This window comes from Neomonachus schauinslandi, chromosome 13 (genome assembly GCF_002201575.2).
Source record: "Neomonachus schauinslandi chromosome 13, ASM220157v2, whole genome shotgun sequence".
NCBI lineage: Eukaryota > Metazoa > Chordata > Mammalia > Carnivora > Phocidae > Neomonachus > Neomonachus schauinslandi.
In genome coordinates this window covers 88,937,712-88,961,860 of record NC_058415.1, presented here as the reverse complement: position 1 = coordinate 88,961,860, position 24,149 = coordinate 88,937,712, and positions in this window count along the sequence as shown.

Genomic DNA, 24,149 nt, shown 5'->3' with positions numbered 1-24,149 from the left:
TTTGGTTTTACAACACCGGGTGCTTGCAGTGGCTGATAAATGTGAGTCATCTGTAATTGCACCGTGAGTTCTAGCCGACCCCATGCCAAAAAAAAAAAAGAAAGAAAAGAATGAGAGGTAGGAGAAGGCAGTGGCTTCCAGCATGATCCTGGGAAGCCAGCCGGCCAGAGCTCTGCCCCACACTTGCTGTCCGACCTTGAGCACTCGGGTTTTGTAATCCCAGATCACCTCATTCCCTCACGGCACCCACCTCCCACGGCTTCTCCAAATGACTGTGTTTTCCTGTGTGAGTTCCTTATAGCCCTCACCACAGGTATTTTTTTGTTGATCTGTTTATATACTACCTGATTGTAAACCGCCTGAGGGCTGTCTGTCGTGGTCGTTGCTTGTTACCGGGTGCCCTCCGTGAGTGCACTCGGTGACGAAACGTGCTCCCTGGCTGTGTTACCACGGCTATAAGTGAGGTACGAACGGGGAGCCTGGTTCCTGGTGTGTGGTAGGTGCTCAGTAAATGCCAGCTAACAGTGCTGGCGGGCGTATGGTGGTTACGTGGACCTGGAAATGCTCATTCATTGTCTTTCTCGGCTCAAAAGAGGAGACATGGGGGTTGAAAATAGGTACACCTTCCTCTATTCCACAGCAGTTCTGAATTTACAAAGAGTGAATCTATTGATGGTTGTTCACATTTGCAAAAGATTGCTTTACAAAAAGCACTTAAATCATAGTGAACATTTAGTTGCTGATTCATTGAACCAGGCACCTGGTGAAACCTTCCATTTAGAGCTAAATTGAACTCCGAAGTACACCTATAATCCTGCCCTCTCAGAAGACTTGTTCATTGGTTCTTGAGAATTAATTTGAAGGGTTGCTTACAATGGTCCTTTTGGCTCCTGGGAGTATAACACAGGCAGAAGTTTCCTGGGGAATTAAAAATTGCAGCAGTAATTGCAAATTGAATTGTTATCTCCTTCAGAAATCCCGGCAGCTTGGGGCCATACCAGCCTGGTAAATGGAAATGTTGATGATTTACATGTTTGTACACAGTTGGGCGTGAGCGAATAAAATTAACACCCTCAGTGGAAGAGCTGGGAGGAAAAGGGTCTTTCCCCAGGGCTGACTGGGGGCTGACTGAGGGGGAAAGAGATTGGCTGGCTGGGGTGGGGGTGGGGGTGGGGGTAAGGAGTCCGGGATTTGCATGAATTCCTCTCGATCCCTGGTCCCTCTGCTGGGGCAAAGACAGCATTGTTTGGATTCCAGTCAGCAGTGGTGTTGAGACTTGCCACTGCAAGCTAGGTAGTGAAGAAGCATCCGGGGCCTCTGGATGCCTGTGTGCCAGGTGATTAATACTGATGGCTTTTCTGGCCAAAGCTGAAGCCGGCCCACCTCCCACCATCCACTTTCTGGTCTTTTTTCCATTGCTTTGGGGCCACAGTGGTGTCAGGTGTCGGCCTCTCAGCCAGGACACCAGAAAGCACAAGGGCTGGGTGCTGCCCTCGGGCCACCCAGCTCAGTGCCTTCTAGGTGAGTGAGGCGGGCCACGTGACTTCACGTTTCCAAGCCCATTTCCTGGTCTCTACGTGAGATTAACAAGAACGTGTGCCTCGAAGGGCTGTTGAGAGAATTAGATGAGATAATACAGCCCTTAGTGGACAGCAAGCACTTAATGAATGATAGTAATTCTTGTTACTGTACATCCACGCATGTGGATCATGGGCCTGGCTCTGTTGCAGCCCCAACTAGCCGTGTGAGTTTGTCTAATTCTGCCTGTTTCCTTCTCTCGGTGTAAGAGAGCGCAGGTCAGCTGATCACAGAGGTGCTTGTGAGGTCTGAGTCAGTGACCATCTGCACTGGCCACTGCCGTTCCTGTGTGCAAGCTCTCTGGGGGTTCAGTGTCTGGAGTAGGCATCCGTTATGCCGAGCACCGTGGGCACGGGGATTTTTATGGCGTTGAAGTTCTCTGAAAATGGTTATTGCAGGACCCACCGCAATCGAACAGTTCCTACTTAAGTAGGGTATTAAACTAATCAGGACTGTCCGTTTTCCTGTTCTGAGTACTGTGGTGTTGAAATGTTTTTTTCATAATGACATTGTTATTAGGAGCTTGGACTCTGGAGCCTGGATGCCGGGGTCGAATATTTGCTCCTCCACTTGGTAGTTGGCTGATCTTGCATGAGTTGGTTAACTTCCAGACCTCATTTTTCTCATCTGTAAATAGTACCTGTAAAGTGCTTAGGACAACTCCTGGCACATAGTAAGTGCCCCATAAGTGTTTATTATTGGTGTTATTTTTAGGTTAAATACAGAGGAATTACCTTTTAATTGAAAAGATGGTACTTTATTAAAGGTTAGAAAAAATGGGCAGATGCAAAAAAGAAAATGCATGTTGCATGTGTCTAAATCTAAAGGGCCTGAAACATAGTGAGCAGAAGAATGAGCTGTTACTATTAATCTTTTCCAGAGCTGCTGCACATGCATGCGCATTTTTCAGAGTTGTGATCATGTGCAAGTCATTTTTTTATTTCATGCTTTTGTGTGGTCTTCATAGCTACTGTAATGACTGTAACATTTCCATTATGTCAATATTCCATAACTTATTAAATCATTTACCTGCTGCTGACTATTGAAATTATTTCCCCTTTTTGCTGTTATAAGCGAGGCAACGATAAGTAGCTTCATTCATATATATTTGTGATTCTGTTGCATGATTTCCTTAGGATAAGACCCCAGTGTAAAATTCCCAAGCCAGGAATGTGGGAATAGCTTGCAGGCTCTAGGGGATGTACCTGTCAGCGTCTTCATGAGTGATCAGTTTATCTGTTAGCTGCAAGCACCTCAGCACTGAGTATTACCATTTTGAAATTGTTTCTCTTGTAACACTTATATTTACTAATGCCATAATGATGAGTTACCTAATGGCATGGGGCTCAGAGATGGGCATGGGAAGTTCAAAACCCATTATCAGTGTTAAGAATCTGGTTTTGGGGGCGCCCTGGTGGCTCAGTCCTTAAGCGTCTGCCTTCGGCTCAGGTCATGATCCCAGGGTCCTGGGATCGAGCCCCGCATTGGGCTCCCTGCTCCGCGGGAAGCCTGCTTCTCCCTCTCCCGCTCCTCCCCCTGCCTGTGTTCCCTCTCTCGCTGTCTCTGTCAAATAAATAAATAAAATCTTAAAAAAAAAAAAAGAATCTGGTTTTGTTTTAAGATTGTTTTTCTCATAGTCCTTTGCATGGAACTTGGCTCATCCTCTTTCAAGTGCTGAGTTTCATAGAAAAGAGGCATGAGATTTTATTTAAGAATAGCCATTTACCATCACAACTTTTTGTCTCCTGCCTCCCAGGGAGCAGTGAGTATTAAATAATTCAGTTAACTCATGTGAAAGGGACAGAGTGAGCCCACAAGAGTTGTTAACATTGTTAGTGTAATGATTACCATTAGGCAGTGTGGCTAATGACCCAGCTCTTCTTCCTCTCCGCTTCTGTAGGGCTCACTCCCCTACCATTTTCTCCCAACTGCTTGCATATGATGGGCCACCAACTCAATTGTTGTTAAAATCGGCATACTGCTATTAAACGGCATGTTGCCAAAGTGGTTTGAATCAACAGGCATCGGGGTGTTAGAGTAAATATAGCGGACAAAGGTGATGTCTGAGCCTGTTCATCGGTGAGGCTCTAAGCCATGGTTGGATGTGACCATAAACGGGGTGGGAGAAGAAGAGTTTTTGAAGCAGCGTTTATTTACCATGCTAATGGAATCACAGATGCCTTGAGCTAGAAGAGAATGATAAAAAAAATTTCTAAAATGATTCCCTAGTTTAACCAATGAAGAAATTGAAGCTTAGAGAAATGAGGTAACTTGTCTCAAGTCCTGCGGCTAGTTTGTGGCTTGTCCCTCCTGTGTTAGGATAGTGACATACCAGTGGTGTAATAAATATGTGTAGTAAAGATACAGAACAGCACAACATATTGTGTATATTATGATTGTGTATTTTATGTCTAATATATTTTTATGCTGTAGAATATATGTTCAATACATTGTATATATGATACATTACTATATCATATGGATGGTGTACAACATGATACAGTAACATATGTAGTAATAATCCAATAGTAATATGTTGGGATATAATGTTACAGTAACGCTGACGGCTTCGTGTATGCCAGGTGTGGTCCTAAAAGATCTGTATTCATAATGGACTTCCATAAATCGGTTTTTTGTTAAGTGAAAGATCAGATGTAGGAAATGGAAACATAAGTGTGAGGAATTTTTCTCGTGAGAAGTGTGGGGTGTTGTTTTGGGTGGGGTAAGAAAAGGGAAGGAAACTTCGCTTTGTCGTCAGATATTTCCAAATTTAGAACAATATCTATCCCTAGCCTTTGGCTTTAGGGTATGCTTCACCCTGGGAACATGTGTACAGTACGTTTCCGTGTTCGACTACTTTTCCAGCTGTGGGCAGGGTGTCACCGTTACCTTAGATCATAGCAGTGGCCAGGGGCCACTTCATATCTAATTACATTTTGGCAAGTGCCTCTAGGGCACTTGATTTCAGAAGTCACTTCATGCTGAAATACCAGATGACTGTTTCTGGAGACTTTGTGGACCACAGCTGAGTGTGTGTGTGGGGGGGTCATCAAGGTCAGGGACCGGTCAGTTTTGTAAAGGGCCAGATAGTGACTGTTGTCGACCTTGCAGGGCCAAGAGGCACAATCAAGACGATTACGTAGGTACTTACATAACCAGCAAAAAGTGAAACCATCTCCAAGTGTGGAAACCATTCTTTACTTCGCAGGCTGTAAACAAGCAGCCCGCACCAACAAGCAGGAGGCTGGTGGGCTTCAGGCTACCGGCAGAAGTTGGCCAGTCCCTCCTCTGTGGGGTCATTTTCCATCTGGGTGCCCTCTGCTGTCCTCGTTATAACTCTGGAGCTCTGAAACTGGTCATTCATTGGTTACCAAAAAAAAAAAAATCTTTGAATTTTCAGGCCAGAAGAAGACTTAAATATCATCTTCCAGCTGTCTCATTTTTATAATCGGGATTACTTAGCTGAGCCTTTTGGCTTCTAGTCTTCCACACACACATTCAGGTCTTTATTGGTAAAAATAGTCATCCTCATCACCACAGGGATGAGAAGATAGATGACGGAGGTTTGAAGAACCTGGCGCTATTGAATATAGACGCCTTAAGTAGGCTTCCTTTACCATTAAATGGGACACTGTACTAAAAACAACTCCATTTTCTATAGTCATTCATTCATTGATTGATGGGTGTTCATTCACTCAACAAATATTTATTGAATGGGGCCTGTGTCAGACACTGTTTTAGACACAGGGGAATGCCGAATGAAAAAGTGGGACCTCACTGCCCTCTGGATTTTACAGTGTATATAAACAGGTAAAATATGCAGTCTGTTGGATGACAGGCATTGTATGGAGAAGGCAGGGAAGGGGGTCGGCAGTCCAGGGCTGTGGGAGTGGTTGTCCGCTTAGGAGGATGGAGGCGAGGGGTGGGGGCTGCTCAGCAGTAAGACTGGAAGCTGCAGCTGAGCAGGAACACTCTAGGAGAAGGCGTAGCGCGTGCAGAGGGCCTGAGGAAGACCACAGGCCAGCGCGGCCGGAGTAGAGTTGCCTCAGAGAGAGTGGTAAGAGATGAGGTCAGGGAGTAGCAAACCACGTAGGGTGGGACTTGCTGCAGGCCTGAGCGTTCTGTGTGTTACGAACACAAGAGTGCCAGTGGAGCAGATGGGGATCGGGGGCGGAGACCAGGAGCTGTGTGTAGAACAGTTTGGGATGAGTTTGAGTTGAGTTTGGGATGTCTTTTAGAGAACTAAAAAAAAGGAGATGGCTGTTAAGCAGTCTAGTGTTACGCATCTGGAGTTCAGAAAAGCCTAGGCTTTGAGTCTTTGACCTAAAGATGGTATTTAAAGCTATGAGACTGGATGAGATTACCAAGGAAGTGAGTAAGAGAAGAGAAGGGGCCATGGACTGGAGAGCCCTGGAGTACTCCAGCATTAGGAGGGCAAGGAGATGAGAAAGACCCTCGGGTAAGGTAGGAGGAAACACTGGAGCCTGTGGTGGCCCAGGAGCCAAGGGTGGGAAGTATGATAGGGAGGATGGAGCAAGGGGGACAGGTCATGCTGATTAGAGTCAAATCACATGAGGACTGAGATGGACCATGGTGGTCACTGGGAACCTTGACATGAGGCTTCAGTGCCTTGTTGGGAGCAAGGAGGCTTAGAAGAGAATGGGCAGAGAGGAATTAGACATGGAGCATGGCCGATTCTTTGAGGGGTTTTGCTGCAAGAGGGAGCCAAGGCAAGGTGGTAGTTGTCGAACATAGTGGGGCCAAGGGAAAGCTTTTTTTTTTTTTTTTAAGATTTTATTTATTGGGTGCCTGGGTGGCTCAGTTGGTTGGGCGCCTGCCTTCGGCTCAGGTCATGAGCCTGGAGTCCCTGGATCGAGTCCCGCATAGGGCTCCCTGCTCAGCAGGGAGTCTGCTTCGTCCTCTGACCCTATCCCCTCTCATGTGTTCTCTCTCTCTCAAATAAATAAATAAAATCTTTAAAAAAAAAAAAGATTTTATTTATTTATTTGAAACAGAGAATGAGAGCACGAGCAGGGGGCGGGGCAGAGGGAGAGGCAGGCTCTCCGCCGAGCAAGGAGTCCGATGCAGGACTCGATCCCAGGAGCCTGGGGTCATGACCTGAGCCGAAGGCAGATGCTTCACTGAGTGAGCCACCCAGGTGCCCCCAAGGGAAAGCTTTTTAAAAAGGGAAGAATAATGGCATGGTTAAATGTTGGCAGGAAAGACCCAGTAGAGAAGGAAAGCCTGATGGATTGGGGGGGAATTGCTAGACAAGAGAGTGTCATAACTGTCACGGCTACTTTTTATCGAGCACTGCTCCTGCAGGTGGTCAGCACTAACACATCCCGCCAGTATTTAGTGAGTAAAAACAACTGGTTATTTAGTTCAGGCTTCTGCAGATGGCGGTTTAGGCTGGGGTTCCTCCTGTGTCTGCCGTCAGCTCTGGGAGAGCTCATTTCCGGCAGGCTAGGCCGGGTCACTCACCTGGCACCCGGCAGGTTTCCTAGGAGGGAGGTGCGCAAGGCCCCTTGAGGACCAGGATCAGAACTGGCCCAGTGTCACCACCAGCTCCTGTCATCGGTGGAAGCAAGCCCTAAGGCCAGTCCAGACTCAAAGAGAAGGGAGAGGGTCCCCACTTCTTGATGGGAGGTTCCTCAAGTCACGTTGCAAAGAGGTGTGGATACCAGGCAGGGAGTACTTTGGCCGTTGTTTTCAAACAGTCTCCTCCAGCCATCTGCGAGCTGAACACGTGCGTTTGATCCTCACTGGATTTCTGTGTGGAGGGTGGGATTCTCTTCATTTCACAGATGGGGAAATGGCTTCGGTAACTTGTTCAGGATCACACAGCTACTGAGTGGCAGAGTTGGGACCCAAACCTTTGTCCTTGGTCTCCCTGATGGCAAAGCCCCTTCTTTGTCCTGCCTTCCTGACAGTGTTGGTTTACAAGAGCAGACTAGAGTGTCGAGTCTTCTCTTTTCTTGTTTGGCAAGGGAATATTTTTGTAAATGATTATTATCTCAGAATGGACTGAGGGAGGTGGTTATCTTGTGTGGTTTACGTGTTTACTGTGTGGGAACTAGACAACTGTATTTATTAGAATCCCATTGAGGACACAGTGGTGTGCGTAATTAGGTCTTTCGTTGACAGAAATTCATGTCCCCTCTCTCAGCTGGACCCTCCCTGAGGGCCCTTTGACAGTCTTTCCTCTTGTCCTTGGTTCTCTGACCCTCCTGTTCCTCGTAGCAGCCTCTCGAGATAGTCACGACTGCGTGCACAGCCTCCTTCAAACCCCTTTGCCTCCAGGCCTTCTGACTTTATATCTGCCGTCATCCCTGACTCTTTCTGTCTTTGGCATTGGGACCCCTGCCTCTAGTCCAGGGTTAGCCCCCTCTGCTCAAGTCCTCCTCCCTCCAGAACACGCTATAATCAACATCAGTCTCCTCCTCAGCCAGCTGGACTTCCAAGTTCTCCCAAGAGCGGACTCCAAAAAGCAGAAAAAATAGCATCGGCCTCCGGGAACTTTGCCTCTGTCACTGGTCGTGTAGCCTTGGGCAAGTCATTTTCCCTCAGGTTCACGAATCTGAGAAGAACAGACCACTCAGGGAGAAGAGGGTTTACTCGTGTCCACACAGGAAACCCTCGGCCTAGAGCGCAGTTCTGTGCGCAGTGGCTTCCTGTGTGTCCTGGGTCCTGACCGTGTGTTTGTGTGTGTGTGTGTGTCTCTCTCTCTCTCTCTCTCTCTCTCTCTCTCTCTCTGTCCTGGGTCCTGACCGTGTGTGTGTGTGTGTGTGTGTGTGTCTCTCTCTCTCTCTCTCTCTCTCTCTCAGCCATGCAGCCTGCGGCCGCCCTCATCACTCCAGCATCAGAACTTAGTGGGCTGCGTGGCTAGAGTGGCCGCCCTCTGCATCGTGCACTGGGAAAGCAGCTGGAGACGGGGCTGTTCTGAGTGCTGATTGTACATCTCGGAAAAGACGGTATTTGGTTTGAAAGCAAAAACCACAGTGAAGATACTTTTTTTAAAGCTCTCGGGTAAAGGGAGCAGATAAGTGAGTCGTTAGATGAAACCAAGCATTTCCAGTCTCTCTAACCTTGCTGATGGGGAGCCTGGGAGCTTTGCCCTTCTTTAAAGTCCCTGGTTCGGATCCCATCGAGTTGAGGGGGAGGCAGGGCTTCTGTCTGTCCACTGAGCTTTCCGCAAGCTCGTGCACGGGCTTGAGATTCCGGACGCAGCATTGGTCTTTATTCTGATATACTTTGCTGTAAGATAAATAGTCCTGCTACTTATTTATCATGTAACCTTGGGGAAGTTACTTAATTTCTGTCAGCTTCGATCTGCTTGTCTGTAAAAGGAAGGCAGTTAATGACACCTGCCTGAGAGTGTGAGGAGTGAGTAAGGGAGGATTTGGCAGAGAGCTAGCCCTCGGTACAGCTCAGCTGTGACTGCAGTTATTATGTAAGAGTCCCGTCTTGTTTACGTTGTAAATCATTTGTAAAAGATTTTTCATACTTCCATGATTACCCTCTACTTTCAAGATGTGTCCTTATAGTTCTTACTCATTTAGTCATTCATTCACTGAGCTTGTGTTTATCAAGCACCTTCTTAGGGCAGGGTACTGTAGATCGTTTTCCTCCTGCTCAGGTTCATTTCTTAGTGGTTGACATTATAATAGCCAGAGCTATGGTTTGCTGAGCACCCACGTCAGTAGAATTGTTTACCTAGGTGTTAGCTTCTAAAATCAGGGTATAAGGGGAACATTGCGTATAGTCAAAATTACCCTTGAAACCCCTTAAATCTGTAATACATCTGGGGGTGATCAAACCTTTTCTCTACAGAGCCATGTACTAAATACTGGCTTTGCAGGCTACATATCGTCTCTCACATATTCTTCATTTTCTGTGCCTTCCAGAAACAAGCCTTGGTCTATGTGAACAGCCTGTGGTGGGCAGCCTCCAAGACAGCCCAGAGTTCCTGCCTCTTGATATCCACAAGCCCAGATGTAGTCCCCTCCCGTTTTGTCTTGGGTTGATCTTGTGACTGGGTGACTACCGCAGAAGCAGTGCATGGTGTGTGATTTCTGACTGTGGGTGGGTTCTGCCTCGCTGCCTTGGATCCTCTGCTCTGGGGAAGGGCAGCTGCCAGGTCGAAAGGAGAGGCCCAGGAGGTGAGGAGCTGAGGCTCCCTGCCAACAGCATGGGGGTGGGCAGTGAGCTTGGAAACAGCTCCTCCGGCCCTAGTTAAGTCTTGGGTGATGCAGCCTGGTCAAGACCTGAGCCAGGACCTCCAGCTCATTGAAACCATCCTGTCTGTGGGTGATTATCAAATCCTCAACAGTGAAAGGAAACAGTGAGGAATTTTATTTTATTTTATTTATTTATTTATTTTTTTAAAGATTTTATTTATTTATTTGAGACAGAGAGAATGAGAGACAGAGAGCATGAGAGGGAGGAGGGTCAGAGGGAGAAGCAGACTCCCTGCCGAGCAGGGAGCCCGATGCGGGACTCGATCCCGGGACTCCAGGATCATGACCTGAGCTGAAGGCAGACGCTTAACCAACTGAGCCACCCAGGCGCCCTCAGTGAGGAATTTTAAAGAACGCCTGTTTGCCCGCAAAGTTCAGTCAGTTCCTCTGATACTAAGTTTCACCATGTCACCAAGTCTGTTTATGGATAGTTACGTGACCTGAGAGTAAGATGCAGCTCTTCCGGGCAGGCCAGTCATTGAAGACCACCACTTAATAGCCACAACTCCCGCCAAGGTCAGTACCGGCGGCTAAGCGTCTGGTTTGATCTGCTGTGCTCCGAAGCCCTTCTAGGCTTTCACTGGTCCTCATCCTGGCCCTGAGCTGGAATACAGCAGTGCGCTCGTCATCTGTGGAGAGCTTGTGCTACCGCACTGAATGGCTCCAGATGGCCTTGCTCTTTTTCAGTTTCACCCAGACGACCTTATGTACTTAATGGCTCTTCCCCGGGCAGCTGGCCATTGACCTATGTCCTGTGGCCTGTCTTGGAAAGATGAGCTGGGTCAACTGGTTCTGGCTCAGGAATTTGATCCGGGAGTTAGACTGTGTGATCACTGGTGGGCACTTGAGCTAAAGAGGCTTACAGAATTGGAGGCAGGCAACCATGCTGTAGTCCCAAATTGTGAGGGAGTGGTAGTTCAGAAGTGTCTTGTGCATGTATTTAACAGATACTGATTTGAGCACCTGTTGTGTGCTGGGCATTGTTTCAGTCACTTAGATTACAGGCCTCCATCCTCGGGGCACTTAGGTTTCTAGTAGGGGGAAATGGACAAGGGATAATACACACTATACGTGAGTGGGTTACAAAGAACGTGAGGAGGGGAGAAGTGCCGTGGGAAGCAGAATGAGGGGCATCAGGAGTTCCCAGGCCTGAGGGGTTAGACTGCAGAGTTAACTAGGGCAGACGGGGGCGGCCTCGTTGGGAAAGTGAGATGTGTGTCAAGTCTTGGAGGAGGAGAGGGTGTTGGCCAAGCAGACATCTGAGGGCCAGGCCTTCCAGGCAGGGCGATCAGGTAGGTGTGTTCAAGGAATAGTGAAGAAGAAGTAGGACCGGAACAGAGAGCAACATCTCATCAGGCCTGGAGGACCATTGTAAGGGCTTCGACTTTAATGTGAGAGAAGTGGGGAGCTGTTGCAGAGTTGTGAGCAGAACAGTGAGATAATGAGACTTACATGTTCCTGTGATCACTCTATTATGTGTGTAGGGGAATACAGGGGAGCTAGGGCAGAAGCGGGGAGCCCAGCTGGCAGCTGGTACAGTAATCCAGGCCACGGCAGTGCCAGGGGTGGAAAGTGGTTGGATCTGAACGTATTTTCAGGACTAGAGCCAAAGGATTTTCTGACTGCTTGGATGAGGGTTGTAGGAGAGAAAGAGGAGTCAAGGACAACCCCAAGAGTTTTGGCTTGAGCAGCTAACTATAAGGATGGAGTTGCTATCAGGTCATTCAAGGGGGAAGGCTGCAGGGGCACCTGGGTGGCTCAGTTGGTTGAGCGTCTGCCTTTGTCTCAGGTCGTGATCTCGAGGTCCTGGGATGGAGCCCCACGTTGAGCTCTCCGCACAGCAGCGAGTCTGCTTCTCTCTCTGCCTCTGCTTCTCCCTCTTCCTCTGTGATCACTTTCACTCTCTCTAAAATAAATAAAAATCTTTAAAAAGGGGGGGAGGAGGCTGTGGAGGAAGATTGGAGGTCAGTTAGAAGTGCCTTCTAGATATCCGAGTGGAGATACTGAGTGCATAGCTAGGCAAAGAAGTCTTGAAAGGAGGAAGATCCGTACTAGAGGTACTTGACATAAAGATTGTCTTTATTTATTTATTTTTAAAGATTTTATTTATTTATTTGACAGAGAGAGAGACACAGTGAGAGAGGGAACACAGGGGGAGTGGGAGAGGGAGAAGCGGGCTTCCCACTGAGCAGAGAGCCCCACATGGGGCTCGGTCCCAGGATCCTGGCATCATGACCTGAGCCAAAGGCAGACACTTAATGACTCAGCCACTCAGGTGCCCCTAAAGATTGTCTGAGGGAATGAGCCTCAGTGGAGAATAGAGGCAGGGACAGAGAGATGGGGAGAGGCAAGAGATGAGGAGTGCTGGTTCTCAGGACCTCCGCCTTCCTCATTCTTGGCCTTCCTGACAGCTGGATGTTTAGCTGTCCTTGGATTCCCAGGAGTCTCCGTGCATTCTTATTTATCATAAACCTTCCTTTTTACTTGAACATGTTCATTGGATTTCTGTTCCTTGCTACCGAAGAGCTGTGGACAAAATGGTGGTATCATCCCCATTTACAGGTAGGAAACGGGTTTGGGGGTTAAACTTACTCAAGGTTATTCCAAGTGGCCTAGCTGGAACTCGCATCCACCCCCCCTCTGGCTTGTGCACAGTGTACAAAGCTTGTGCGGAGTACTGGGATCCCATTGTTCTGAGCTGTGGGTGACTGTTGTGCGGTGTGTGGTGTTTAGTATCATTTGAATGGTTTCAAGTGTCTCGCGCAGATGAGGAGCTGGGGGGTGCAGTGCCCAGCCTGAGAGATCATTGGCTTGAGCTTGAAATTTCAGGGGTCCCAGTGCAGTGCAAGGAATTGAAGCATTGAGTGGGTAGCTCATTGACAACAATTTCAGCATCTCCTCCGTGTAACATACCGTTAGGCACAAATCTTTCTGAACCGGAGTTCCTCATCTGAACCACAGAACACAGAATTGTTTGAGTGACTGTTCTCTCAGGTCTTCCAGGGATGGCACACAGCTGGTGTCATTCCAGTTGCAGCAGAGAGAATTGATTCATTACATCCAGTAGATGCCTTAGGATCTTAGGCTTTGTTCCCCCCTGTTACCGTCCTTAGTTGAGAAAGGCAGAAGCCCAAATAGCCCCCAGGTTGGTTCATAATTGCAGACCAGGAACCACCATGAAAGGTCAGAGCTGAGATCTGAAGAGTTAAGTCAGGGTTAACCAGGTGAAGTGAGGTGGACCTGTGTGTGTGTGGTTGGGGAGAGGGGGGAGGATATTGTCTAGATGAGGAAACCATGTGTAAAGGTCCTGAGGCAAAGGGGTGGGGGGGGAGGGGAAGATGTTGTGGAGCCTTCTTGACAAGCTGAAAAGCCATCAAGTGTTTTGTTTTTTTTAAGAGCATACTTTAGGGGCGCCTGGGTGGCTCAGTTGGTTAAGCGACTGCCTTTGGCTCAGGTCATGATCCTGGAGTCCCAGGATTGAGTCCCGCATCGGGCTCCCTGTTCAGCAGGGAGTCTGCTTCTCCCTCTGACCCTCCCCCGTCTCATGCTCTCTCTATCTCATTCACTCTCTCAAATAAATAAATAAAATCTTTTTTTAAAAAAAAGCATACTTTATTATTATTATTATTTTTTAAGATTTTTATTTGAGAGAGAGCACAAGAGTGGGGTGAGGGGCAGAGGGAGAAGCAGACTCCCCACTGAGCAGGGAGCCCGATGTGGGACTCAATCCCGGGACCCTGGGATCATGACCTGAGCAGAAGGCAGAGGCCTAACCGACTGAGCCACCCAGGCGCCCACCATCGAGTGTTTTAAGTGGGGTGTGTGTTTGTGAAAGATTGAGAATGGACATCAGATTTGCGCTCGGACAAGATGACCCCAGCTTCAGTGGGAGAATGCACTGGGGCAGCAGGAGGGGGCCTGGGGGCTGAGTGAGCCGTCCCAGTAGGTGATGCGGTGTGGATGGGGCTGCGGCAGTGGACAGATTCACTGGTTTGGAGGGTGAATGGGCAGGACTTGCTAACGATGGGATCTGAAGGATGACAGGAAGTGAAGTGGGTCAGGGAAGACAGCCAGATTTCTGGCTTGTGTTAACGGGTGCTCACTGTCCATTGGCCCATTGAGATAAGAAGTATGGGAGGAAACCCCGTTGTTTATTTGGTTTAAATATAAACAGTGAATTATGGTTCCTTTAGGGCTTTTTCTATTTTTGTTAACCACAGGAGCAAAAACTGTTTGTTGCAGGTGTTTGCAGGTTAGTTCTCCTTGAAGTTCCTAACTTGTGGGATTTGAGGGGCTGCTAAAGTGAGCGATTTGGAGGGATGGTGCTCCAAGTCCATGTTGAGAGGTCCTCCCTTTGCCTGGCACGACATCTCTAGTGCAGCCCATCTACGGAGTTCTGCCCAGGGAGATAACTGGGCATATCCTGACCTTGAGAAGGGGCAAGAGACCCGGCCGTGGCTCATTTTTATTTCTTTTCATGGACAATTTGGCTCCTAATGAGAATGTTTTCCATTAGGCGGTCCCAGGAAGCCTCCATTCATGAGTGACTCACATGATTTATCGGCAGAACTGCTGTGTCACATGTGCTCCTGTGGGTAGCTAACACTTGCTGCAGGCAGCCACCAGGGTGTTGCCATCCAGTGAATGGGACCCGTGGTGATGGAGCATCAAGGTTGACAAGTTGATCTTTCTATTTAGCTCTTAAGGCATGAGGGTGGAGACCCTGGATGGATGGTGGGAAGGGAGGATCCAAGACAGGATCTCTGACTTGGCATTAAGTATTTGCCAACTACATTTAAACTTGTCATCCTTGGCGTTGTCCCAGGAGCTGGGCACACTCTGAGTTCTAAAAAGGATCACTGGAAGCTGGTTGTACAAATGGGCTAATGTCCTTCCATGTGTCCCCTTTGCTTCTTCCAATTAGGAAAGCTGAGGACCCACCTTACACTTTACTCTTGAGACATTTTTTTTTAAAGATTGATTGATTTGTCAGAGAATGAGAGGAGAGAGCGCGCGCAGAAGCACAAGCAGGGGGAGCGGCAGGCAGAGGGAGAGACAGGCTCCCCGCTGAGCAGGGAGCCCGATGCGGGACTCGATCCCAAGACCCAGGGATCATGAACCTGAGCCAAAGGCAGGTGTTTAACCAACTGAGCCACCCAGGTGTCCTGAGACATATTTTAAAAAATGAAATCTAAGGGGAACATACTCAGCTGAGAACAGGTGTGAGGGGAGGGTGAAGAGAATTCCCTGTGTAGGTTACTTGATTGGCCACTAAAAAATTGATTATTAATTGAATCCATTGCTTGGGCTTGCCTTCTCAGATTTTCCAGTCTTGCTGAGAAGCCAGTGGCTAACAGTTTGATTTAACGTGTTGAACAAAATCCAACTGAGTAAATGAAGATCTGATTGGCTTTACTGAATATTCATGAAATGGGCAGCATCCCATCTAGCAAGTAGAAAGGAGCTCCAGGGAGCTGTATGAAATGGAAGGCCTTTATAGGCAGAAGTAGGGCGGGACAAGGATGCTATTAGTAAAAGAAAAGAAAGGATTGTTTCAGACTAGGTCATCTTCCTTTGGGGGGAGGGTGGGAGTCTGTCATGCAGATTACCTTTCCAGGGTGGATCAGGAAATTCCAGATTGAGTGGTTAATGGTCACATTCCTGATGTCACATCTTGGTTTGCCGTCACGGGGGTCAGTGACTCCGTTTGGGACCTGTTCTTTCTTTCTTTCTTTCTTTCTTTTTTTTTTAAATAAACATAACTGATACTATGGTAATTTTATTATTTTTGTATGGTTTTGAACCTCAGCAGTTGAAATGTTCGGCTTCTTTTGTATCTTCCTTTTTACCAGAGCCCCACTCGTAGTTTAACTCAATAATTATAGTCTGCCAGGGCAGTTACATTTAAGTGCCAAGAATAGAGTTCCTGAGAAAGCATGTGATGGGACCCAGTCTTTTACTTCATTCAGCAAATATTAATGAGGACTTTCTATGTATCTAGCATTATCCTGGGCACTGGGAATACAGCAGTGAGCAAGATAGACAAAGCCACGCCTCATTGCCCAGTGGAAAAGAGAGGCCATCAACTTAACCAGCAGCACAGTGGGGTGGTCACAGGATCTCTGACCTAGTTACCTAATCCAGGAGGTCAAGAAAGGTGTCCGAGATGAAACCGTTGCTTAAGCAGAAGGAGCTGAGCATATTCTAGATGGTCTGGATGGCAACTTTACATTGATTCCAGGGCTGATTTGACAGCTCTTTGTGTCGATGTCCAGTTGTGTAGTGGAGTTGTACTTGGTAATAGGCAGAGGGGTTGGGTATGAATAAAAGTACATACGCGAATCATGGAACACTACATCAAAAACTAATGATGTAATGGCTGGTGATTAACATAACATAATAAAAATAAATTTAAAAAAAGTACACAAGGCGATAATAGTGTATAGGCATAATTACTCTTGAAAATCCCAGTTGAAGACTGACAAAGTCAGTTATCCCTTTAAAATTAAAACAGGATGCTATTTCTTTAAAGCAGGGGTCAGCACCCCTGCCCCCCTCCATCAGGGCCAAATCCACTTGGCTCCCTGCTTTTGTAAATAAAGTTTTATTGGAACACAGCCATGCCCATTTATTTACAAATCATCTGAGCTGCTTTCCCACTAAAATGTCAGAGTCAAGTAGTTTAACAAAGATTCTGTGCCCCACAAAGCTGAAAATATTTACTCTCTTGCCCTTTAAAGAAAACATTTGCTGACTCCTCCTTTGAGCAAATGTAGGAATTCGTTTTATATTTAGGCACCATGTTCTAAAAAGAAAACTGTTATCTTTAAACACTGGAATCCTATTAGTGAGGTGAGATGTTCACAGCACAGAAGGCAAGAAGGAATGGAGGGAATCAGTCTCTGCGCCTCTCTTGCCTACTGTCACCTGGGGTCATATGCTTATTAACGGAAGAGAGAGTGATTTGCCTAAAATATTTATCCTTCTCCCTCTCCCTTCTTCCTCCACTTTCTGCCTGTCTCTCTGTTTTTTCAAGTGCACATAATTGGGTTGATCTGAGGTCAATGGAATCCATTATATACTCTTTGTACTTCAAATGTGGTGAGCTGGTGAAGAAAAGAACAGCAAGACTTAAGACTTGATTTGCAGATGATGTGGTTCTACTACCCGGAAGGTAAAATGTGTCCTAGTGATTTCAGGAGAGAAAAGTGGTAAAGAACAAGAACCCAAAACACTGTCCTGCAGCTCTCCACACTGTGTTCACGTTGTGCCCGGTGATGCAGTCTCAAGAAACCATTGTCCATACGCTCAATCAGTATTGTTCATCTCAGTGTTGGGAAGGTTTTAGTTTTATTTGCTTTGAATTATAAATGTGATTTGATTTGATAGTTGTAAAGAAACTAATGTGGCTGACGGACTTTCAGATGGCTTCATCATAGCTGTCTCCTCATGTTCACACCTTTGATCCTTGAGTGTGGATGGACCCATGAATAGGTCCAACCAATAGAATATGGCAAAGGTGATGGGATGTCACTCCCCTAATTATGTTGTGTTATATGTGACTCTTGCTAGTGGACACACTTGCGTTGGAGAAGTAAGAGGTTCCGTGTCGCAAGGAACTGAGAGCAGCCTCCAGTCTCCAACCAGCAAGGAGCCTCCAACCTTACAGCTGCAAGGAAGTTAATTCTGCCAGCTGCCTGAGGGAGCTGGGACACAGGCCCTTCCCTGGTTAATCCCCCACATGAGACCTCAGCCCTGCCAACACCTTGACCGCAGCCTTGCAGAGGACCCATCCAAATGCACATCATCAGACCCTGACCCACAGAGAGTGTGACATAATAAATGTACGTGTTTTTTGTTACACAGCAATAGAAAATTAATACAAAGCATAAAGAGTTTACCCCAGTTGTTATTGGTTCGTACTGAACATTATAAAAATCCAAGCTAATTCCGGGAATCTGCAGTAGGTTTGGCCTCCCCTCCCCACTCCCCGAAAGTTGTCCTTAAATTATTGGGTCACTTGACCAAACTGGAAAATGAATGGTAGCTTAGATAATAGTATTATGTCAATGTTTAATGGTATTGACAACTGCACTGCAGTGATAGAATATCCATATTCGTAGGAAGTACTCACTGAAGAATTTAAGGGAACACACTGTGGTATGTGAAATTTACTCTCACGTGGTTCAGAAAAATATATACATGTAAGTATGTCTGCGTGTGTGTGTGTGTGTGGTGGTGAAGCCCCTGCTTTTTAAAAGTTCAATCAGAGAAGGTCTAGGTCTTTCCTCGTAGGGTAAAGCATTTTACCTTTTACTTTTCCTCTGTATACCTCCTGAAGCAAAGTGGGGTGCTAAAAATATCACTTGGTGTTCGTTACCTCGTGCTGAAGCAGGGCAGGCTAGCAGATGTAGGACCCCTATCTGCTGTGGTTACTCTTGTAAAAAAGCTTAATTCTCAGGTAAATGTTTTCTCATTTGCTACTCACAACAGCCCTTTGTTGTGGGTGCTGTTTGTCTCCGTTTTGCTGGTCAAGGGTGTTACTAATTGTCCAAGTTTTCTGAGCGAGTCAGCGGCAGAGCCAGGCCTGACTGCAGGCGGGACCCCCGGTCCTGTCCCTGACTGGTTACCACGGACCTTCGCTGCAAGAGCGCTGTTCCTGTGTTCCCCTTCAAAGAAGGTGGCCCCCGAGAAGAGGCCGAACTACTGGTGTGACGCCGAGCCCACAACCCGCCTTCCGCTGGGAGCTCTGGTCACAGCCCTGGTGAGCCTGTAGTCCCTCGTTAGTCCGTGTCGGCTCACCGGCAAATCCACAGGTGGCTCCTGCAGCCGTTTCCGTGGCACCGACTGGGGATCGCTGACGAGACACGGCCGATGCCCTGCTCGTGGCCACAGTGGAAGGGGTGGGCGCGCCACACCAGCCAGCCCAGCGTTCTTTTATGAAGCACACGTGGAGGACGGGGCCTGCCCTTGTGCTTGTCCCCCCAGAAATCAGCCTCAGCTGCCAAGCTCACCATCCCTCCTTCATGCAGCTGCCCACCTGCCCCCTTCTTGTCCACACCGAGTTCCCATTTGGGGCCCTCTTCACTGGAGCTTCAAAGCAGGGGCGGGGGGTCCTTCTTCCAGCACTTGGGGGCTGTAGGGACAGTGGCATTCTCATTCACTCTGTTCTGCCCGTGACGCTCCTCCCAGCTGAAGAATTCCTGACCTCGTGATTTGTCTTGAGCCTGCTGGCCTGTTTGGCTGGCTGCTGCCCTTCCAGGCCTTACCCAGTTTTCCTCATATGCTGGGGAAAATGGTACAACCACACCTGCAGTCTCCCTCTGTAATCCTGGCTGCCTGACTGAACGTTGGGCTCTTTGAAGGAAGAATCTCTGAGGGGGAAGCGGGCTCCTGGTTCTCCTGCCCCAGTCCCCCACCTTCCCCAGCCATGAGGGCTGGCCTCCAGAGGAGCTGTCCAGTTGGGCTTGCTTCTGCACCCTGAGGTTCTGCTGATACCCAGAGTGCGCTCCGTCCCTGTGGGCGCAGGCCGCATTGGGCCTTAGTCATCAGTGCTTTGACCACACTGAGTTTGGGCCTCAGAACTCTGTCGATGTGACTGACATCTCAAGTCTGCCAGAAATAGGTAGGGAAAACCCCTGTTTCCATTAGCTCTTTAAGGGTGGTTTCTATATTAACTCAGGGCTCCTGGAAACAACAGGGTCATATTAATAATCGAGATTAAACATAGAAATGTATTCACAAATATAAAGTTCTTGAGCTATTGATTCTTTTTAATAGAGAACACATATTAAGTGGCTACTTGAAGAACGTCGTAGATCGTGTAAAACCAAGATTGAAGACCCAATTCACAGTGTTACTTTATATCCTCCCCGAAATTTCTTGTGGAATGTCGTACCAGGAAAAGTTCCCCTCTTCTGTTGAGTTCATATGTTTTCTTTGGATGGTCAAATTAATCCCTCCTGTTTACCTTTTTACCTTCGCTACTAGGAAACTCAGAGCCAACCGGCCATGGCTCAGTTGCAGTAAATCTTGTGTTCCAAGCTTCTGATTCTGTTCTCTTTTAAACCCTCTTACTTGTTTTGTGGTTCATGTTGCCCAAAGAAATACCTACAGTTGGGGGGAGAATTGCTTTGTCACTTTGTGCGTTAGTTCTGTGGTTTGCTTTGACCCCCGCTTCTGGGTAGAAGCAGCTGTGTGTTATGTCAATGATTAGGTACCTGTTTTAACCCATGTAGACAAGAGCTTGTTGACCTGTGCACTGGGGGAGAGCTCTGATGTCCGCGTCTCCTCTAAGGAGTCCAGTCCCATGGCACAGTAATGACTGAGGAGAATTTTGTTCTGATTGAGACTGAATGTGGGACTGGTACCGACCGAAGACTCTCTGCAGGGTGTGTTAACGACTGATGGTTGCAGCTGCGCCACTCGTTTGCCCTCCTTGGTCACTGGACAGAGGGGAGAGGAGGACAATTCTTGGCAGATGCTTTTAGCAGGACCCTGAGGCGTGACGGAGGAAGCTAATCTTAGTTCCATTTTTAATGTTAAGGTAGTTTGGTTGCGTCTTTCCTCTTAGGGTAGAGCATTTGAGCTTTTGTTTTTGCTTTTGCATTTCCTGTGTATACCTCCCAAAGCAAAATGGACTGCTAAAAATGTCACTTGGTGTTTTATTTTGTGCCTAGAATAACATTCAAGACTTGTGAACACTGTGAGTCACTAAAATAGTTTTAGGAGAAAAGAAATGTTACCTGTGTTAGTCTGTATTTCCGTCTAGAAATTTTCCAGTTGATTTTGTGCGCTTATTTAATTGGACAAACATAAACTATTTCTTTCATCAATAGCAATATAATAACGTTTTATTTGCTGGCACCATGCATCTCTCCTTGTAAGCTGAACAGCTTATTTTTAAAAGTACAGTAAGTTTTATAGGAAGGCCACAGTTAAAGAAGAAAGTAGCTGGAAAACAGGCCGTGTGCACGTCCATCGTCATTAGAGCCCACACATGTGCCTGTCACGACGTGGGCTCGGGCTTGTGCCCCAGGAATCCCCGGCTTCTGGCACAGTGTAGACGCTCTGTCAGTACTTGTGGGATGAATGAAGTCAGTAGCAGTACAGGCAGGGAAGGGTTGAAGAAGGATGGTTTTCTAAAATGAAGTAGGGAAATCAGCCAGGCCAGTGGGTCTCAGACTTACGGTGTGTCAGAATCACCTGGAGGGCTGGTGAAAGCGGATCGCTGGGCCGCACCCCCAGAGTTTCTGATCCAGTGGGTATGGTGTGGGGCCCAAGAGATTCCGTTGCTAACCATTCCATGGGTGAGGCCGCTGTTGCTGCTGCTGTTTCAGGGCCATACTTTGAGAACCACCGATCAAGGCTTATTGGCCTTTTCCAGGTGAGAAAAGAGCCTAAGAGGAAGTGTGCTTTGCCTAACTGACCAAACCAATTCGTGGCAGAACGTACATGAAAAGCCAGCCTCCCACTTCCTAACTTCCAGGAGAGAGAAATGTGTCCTGATGTCCTTAAATTGGCCAACTGCTAAGGTGACCCCATGCCCTAGTTTCTTTCTTGGGATTGAATCCCAGGTAACTGACAACTTTGGGACAGGACAAGAGGAGAAGAGGTGTTGTTCCAGATGTTCATTAGTTAATCCTGCACACGTGCCGGGTACCAGCTGCCCATTTGTGACCAGACGACATCCGACACCCATCAAAGGAAGTGGTTTGTTTGGAGGCCGATTAAAGTCTTCTCACTGGGGCCAGTTGTGTTCCTGCAGTGTCTTGCCCATCTTGGAGATCTTAGCACAACCCTCAAGCTTGGTCAGCTATGGGTGGGACACACTGCGTCAGGGCCACGTCAGCCGCCCACACGGGTCATTTCCCCACAGCATGGGAGGCCCCGAAGTTGGGGTGGGAGGTGCGCTCTCGACAGACCCCTGGGCTTCTGAGGCTCTTTTCCTCCTGGCCCTTCTCTCTTTCCCCTGGGTGAGATGCTAAGAATCTCTGGTGGGCAGGGAGCCTTGGAGCAGAAGCTGTTCGGTCTGGGCAGGAGGAGGTAACTCTAGGCATTTCCTGCCCATACTTTCTTTTTCGTTTCCCATCCATCATGTGTACTGTTGGCACCCCTCACGCTAGCACCACCGTCCTCTGACCGACGCATGCACTGGTGGCACTTAAGGAGGACATGTGAACGTCCTGAGGAAGAGGGTGAGCTGTAGTCACAGTGAGCGCAGTCTGAGTGCAGGCCGTTTCCAAGCACGGTGGAACTCTGGGCCTGGTTACTCGCTCTGAGCCTTGGGTTCTGCATCTGTGAAATGGCCCCTGAGATACTGCCTGCCTGTCAGAGCTGACATAGTAAGTACTCAGTGAACTGAGGGCTGTTTTACAGAGAACGTGGTGTGCGATAGGGTGGAGTATAGGCAGTACTTGACTAACACTTGCCTTAAATTGCTCTTTCCCCTCCCTTCCTGTGGCCTCTGTCGGTGTAAGCACCAAGCCTGCACGTTTGGATTTCGCCTTGTGGCAGCTTGCTGTTAAGACAAGGCTGGGGGGAGTTCATTTTGTCTAAACATCACCCACACACTGGGGAAAGGATCTTGTTGTTGAAAGGAAGATGACTTCAGGGTGGCTGCCTTCTCACCCTGCGGGTAGCATGCTTAGATTTCTTTCTCATGGCAGGTGAAGAAGGTGTGTGTTGAACGCTGTGCTCTCTCACCCTCTCTAGAACGCACTTCCCAGCACCACTGGGAGGCAGGCAGGCAGGCTCCTGGATCCAGCAGGACTCACCTGCCTGGCCCAGGCTGGCCCCGTTCCCTCTCCCCACTCCCTCCCTCTGCCATACTGACTAGGTCTCCTGATTCACCTTGACCCTCCTGGCCCAGGGCCTTCCAGACATGCTCTTCCCTCTGCCAGAAACTTTTCCTCAGTCCACATCCCCCCTACCCCCTCAAGAAAATGAAAATCTGGCCAACTGCTGTGAATCTTTCAGGCTTTGGTCTAAATCAGGTTTTCTTTGCAGGGTTAAGGGTGGTTCCCCGGGTGGAAGATGGCTTTAGAGCACCCTTTCCTGCCTTACTCTCCCCTCCCCCCGCCCCCATCAGTGTCCCTGCACTTCCACGTCAGCTGCTTGTGCTAGAGCCCTGGCTCCGTCTGCCTCTGGGGGCATCCAGACCAAGGCCCAGGCCTTCAGCACTTGATCTCCGTTGGGTAAGGGGGCCTCGGGCCACTTGTAATGGTGTGTTTCGGGTCCCTTCCCTGTTCCTCCCAAGCATTGGTGTCCTGTCTGCCTGACTCACTGTTGCACCCCGGGCACCGAGCATTAGGGGCTTGAAAAATGCACTGGGCCATATTACCTCGTACAGTCATCCTCCACAGGGTTCCCTTCTGTCCGAAGAGGAGAGCGGGAATGTGACAGGATCCTCCTTGGCACACAGCCAGCTCAGACTGGGCTTTGCTTATCGGGAGCCTTCTTCCCTTGGGGCCATGTGGAAGCCATCGTCATCCAGGCAGGTGGGGGCAGTGCTGGGGACAGTGACGTGACTGAACATCATCAAAGGGCTCACGCTTCTCCAAGCTCTGCCATCCGGCAGGGTCACATCGCTGCCATTGCTGCTCGTGGCCACAGCCCTGGAAGGGAAAATCCCGTAGGAGGAAGAATGTGTCAAAGAAAGTTGGAACCAAAAGCACTTCAAAAGGTGACCTTCAAACACGTGCTGAACTTCCTGCAGAGGGTAGACCCGGTTATAGATTCAATCCCCTGATTTTCATGCATTTTTCAAACATATCCTTTCTGGCACTAGCTTTCTGGCAGCTGCATATTTTTATTATTAAGGCGCCCTTTGTTCTGAGGACATTGGGGCCGGCAGAACAAAAACTGTCTTTAGGAGATTTAAGTCAGGGTGAGTACACGATGGGCCCAGACGTCCTGGAAGAAAATGAAGTGACATGGTTTTCTCCCTGGTCATTTGGTGGCTCCTAGACATTTTTGGTTGAACATCATGGGACTTTCCCCTGTCATTCCTCCTCCTTCCTAAGGAAGGGTTTCACAGACCCCACACAGCTCACATAATAGGAACCTGTGCTTGGGGATGCAGGATCCTCGGCAGATTGCTTTCCTTCCCAGTTGGCTTTGTTTTCCTGTCCAGAAGATTCAGCGTTTTCCATTTTAAATATAAAAATGTGGTTATCAATTTAGAATGTGTTCTAAGGACTTTGAAGATACTTTTGTTTTCCACTAAGAAAACCTTACTTCGTGGATTGGGGTCAGCATGGAACAAGGAGCCAACCCATTAAGGACCCAGCAGAGTTCAGGCCAGGCCCCTAGGCCAGGCAGTGGTAGCTT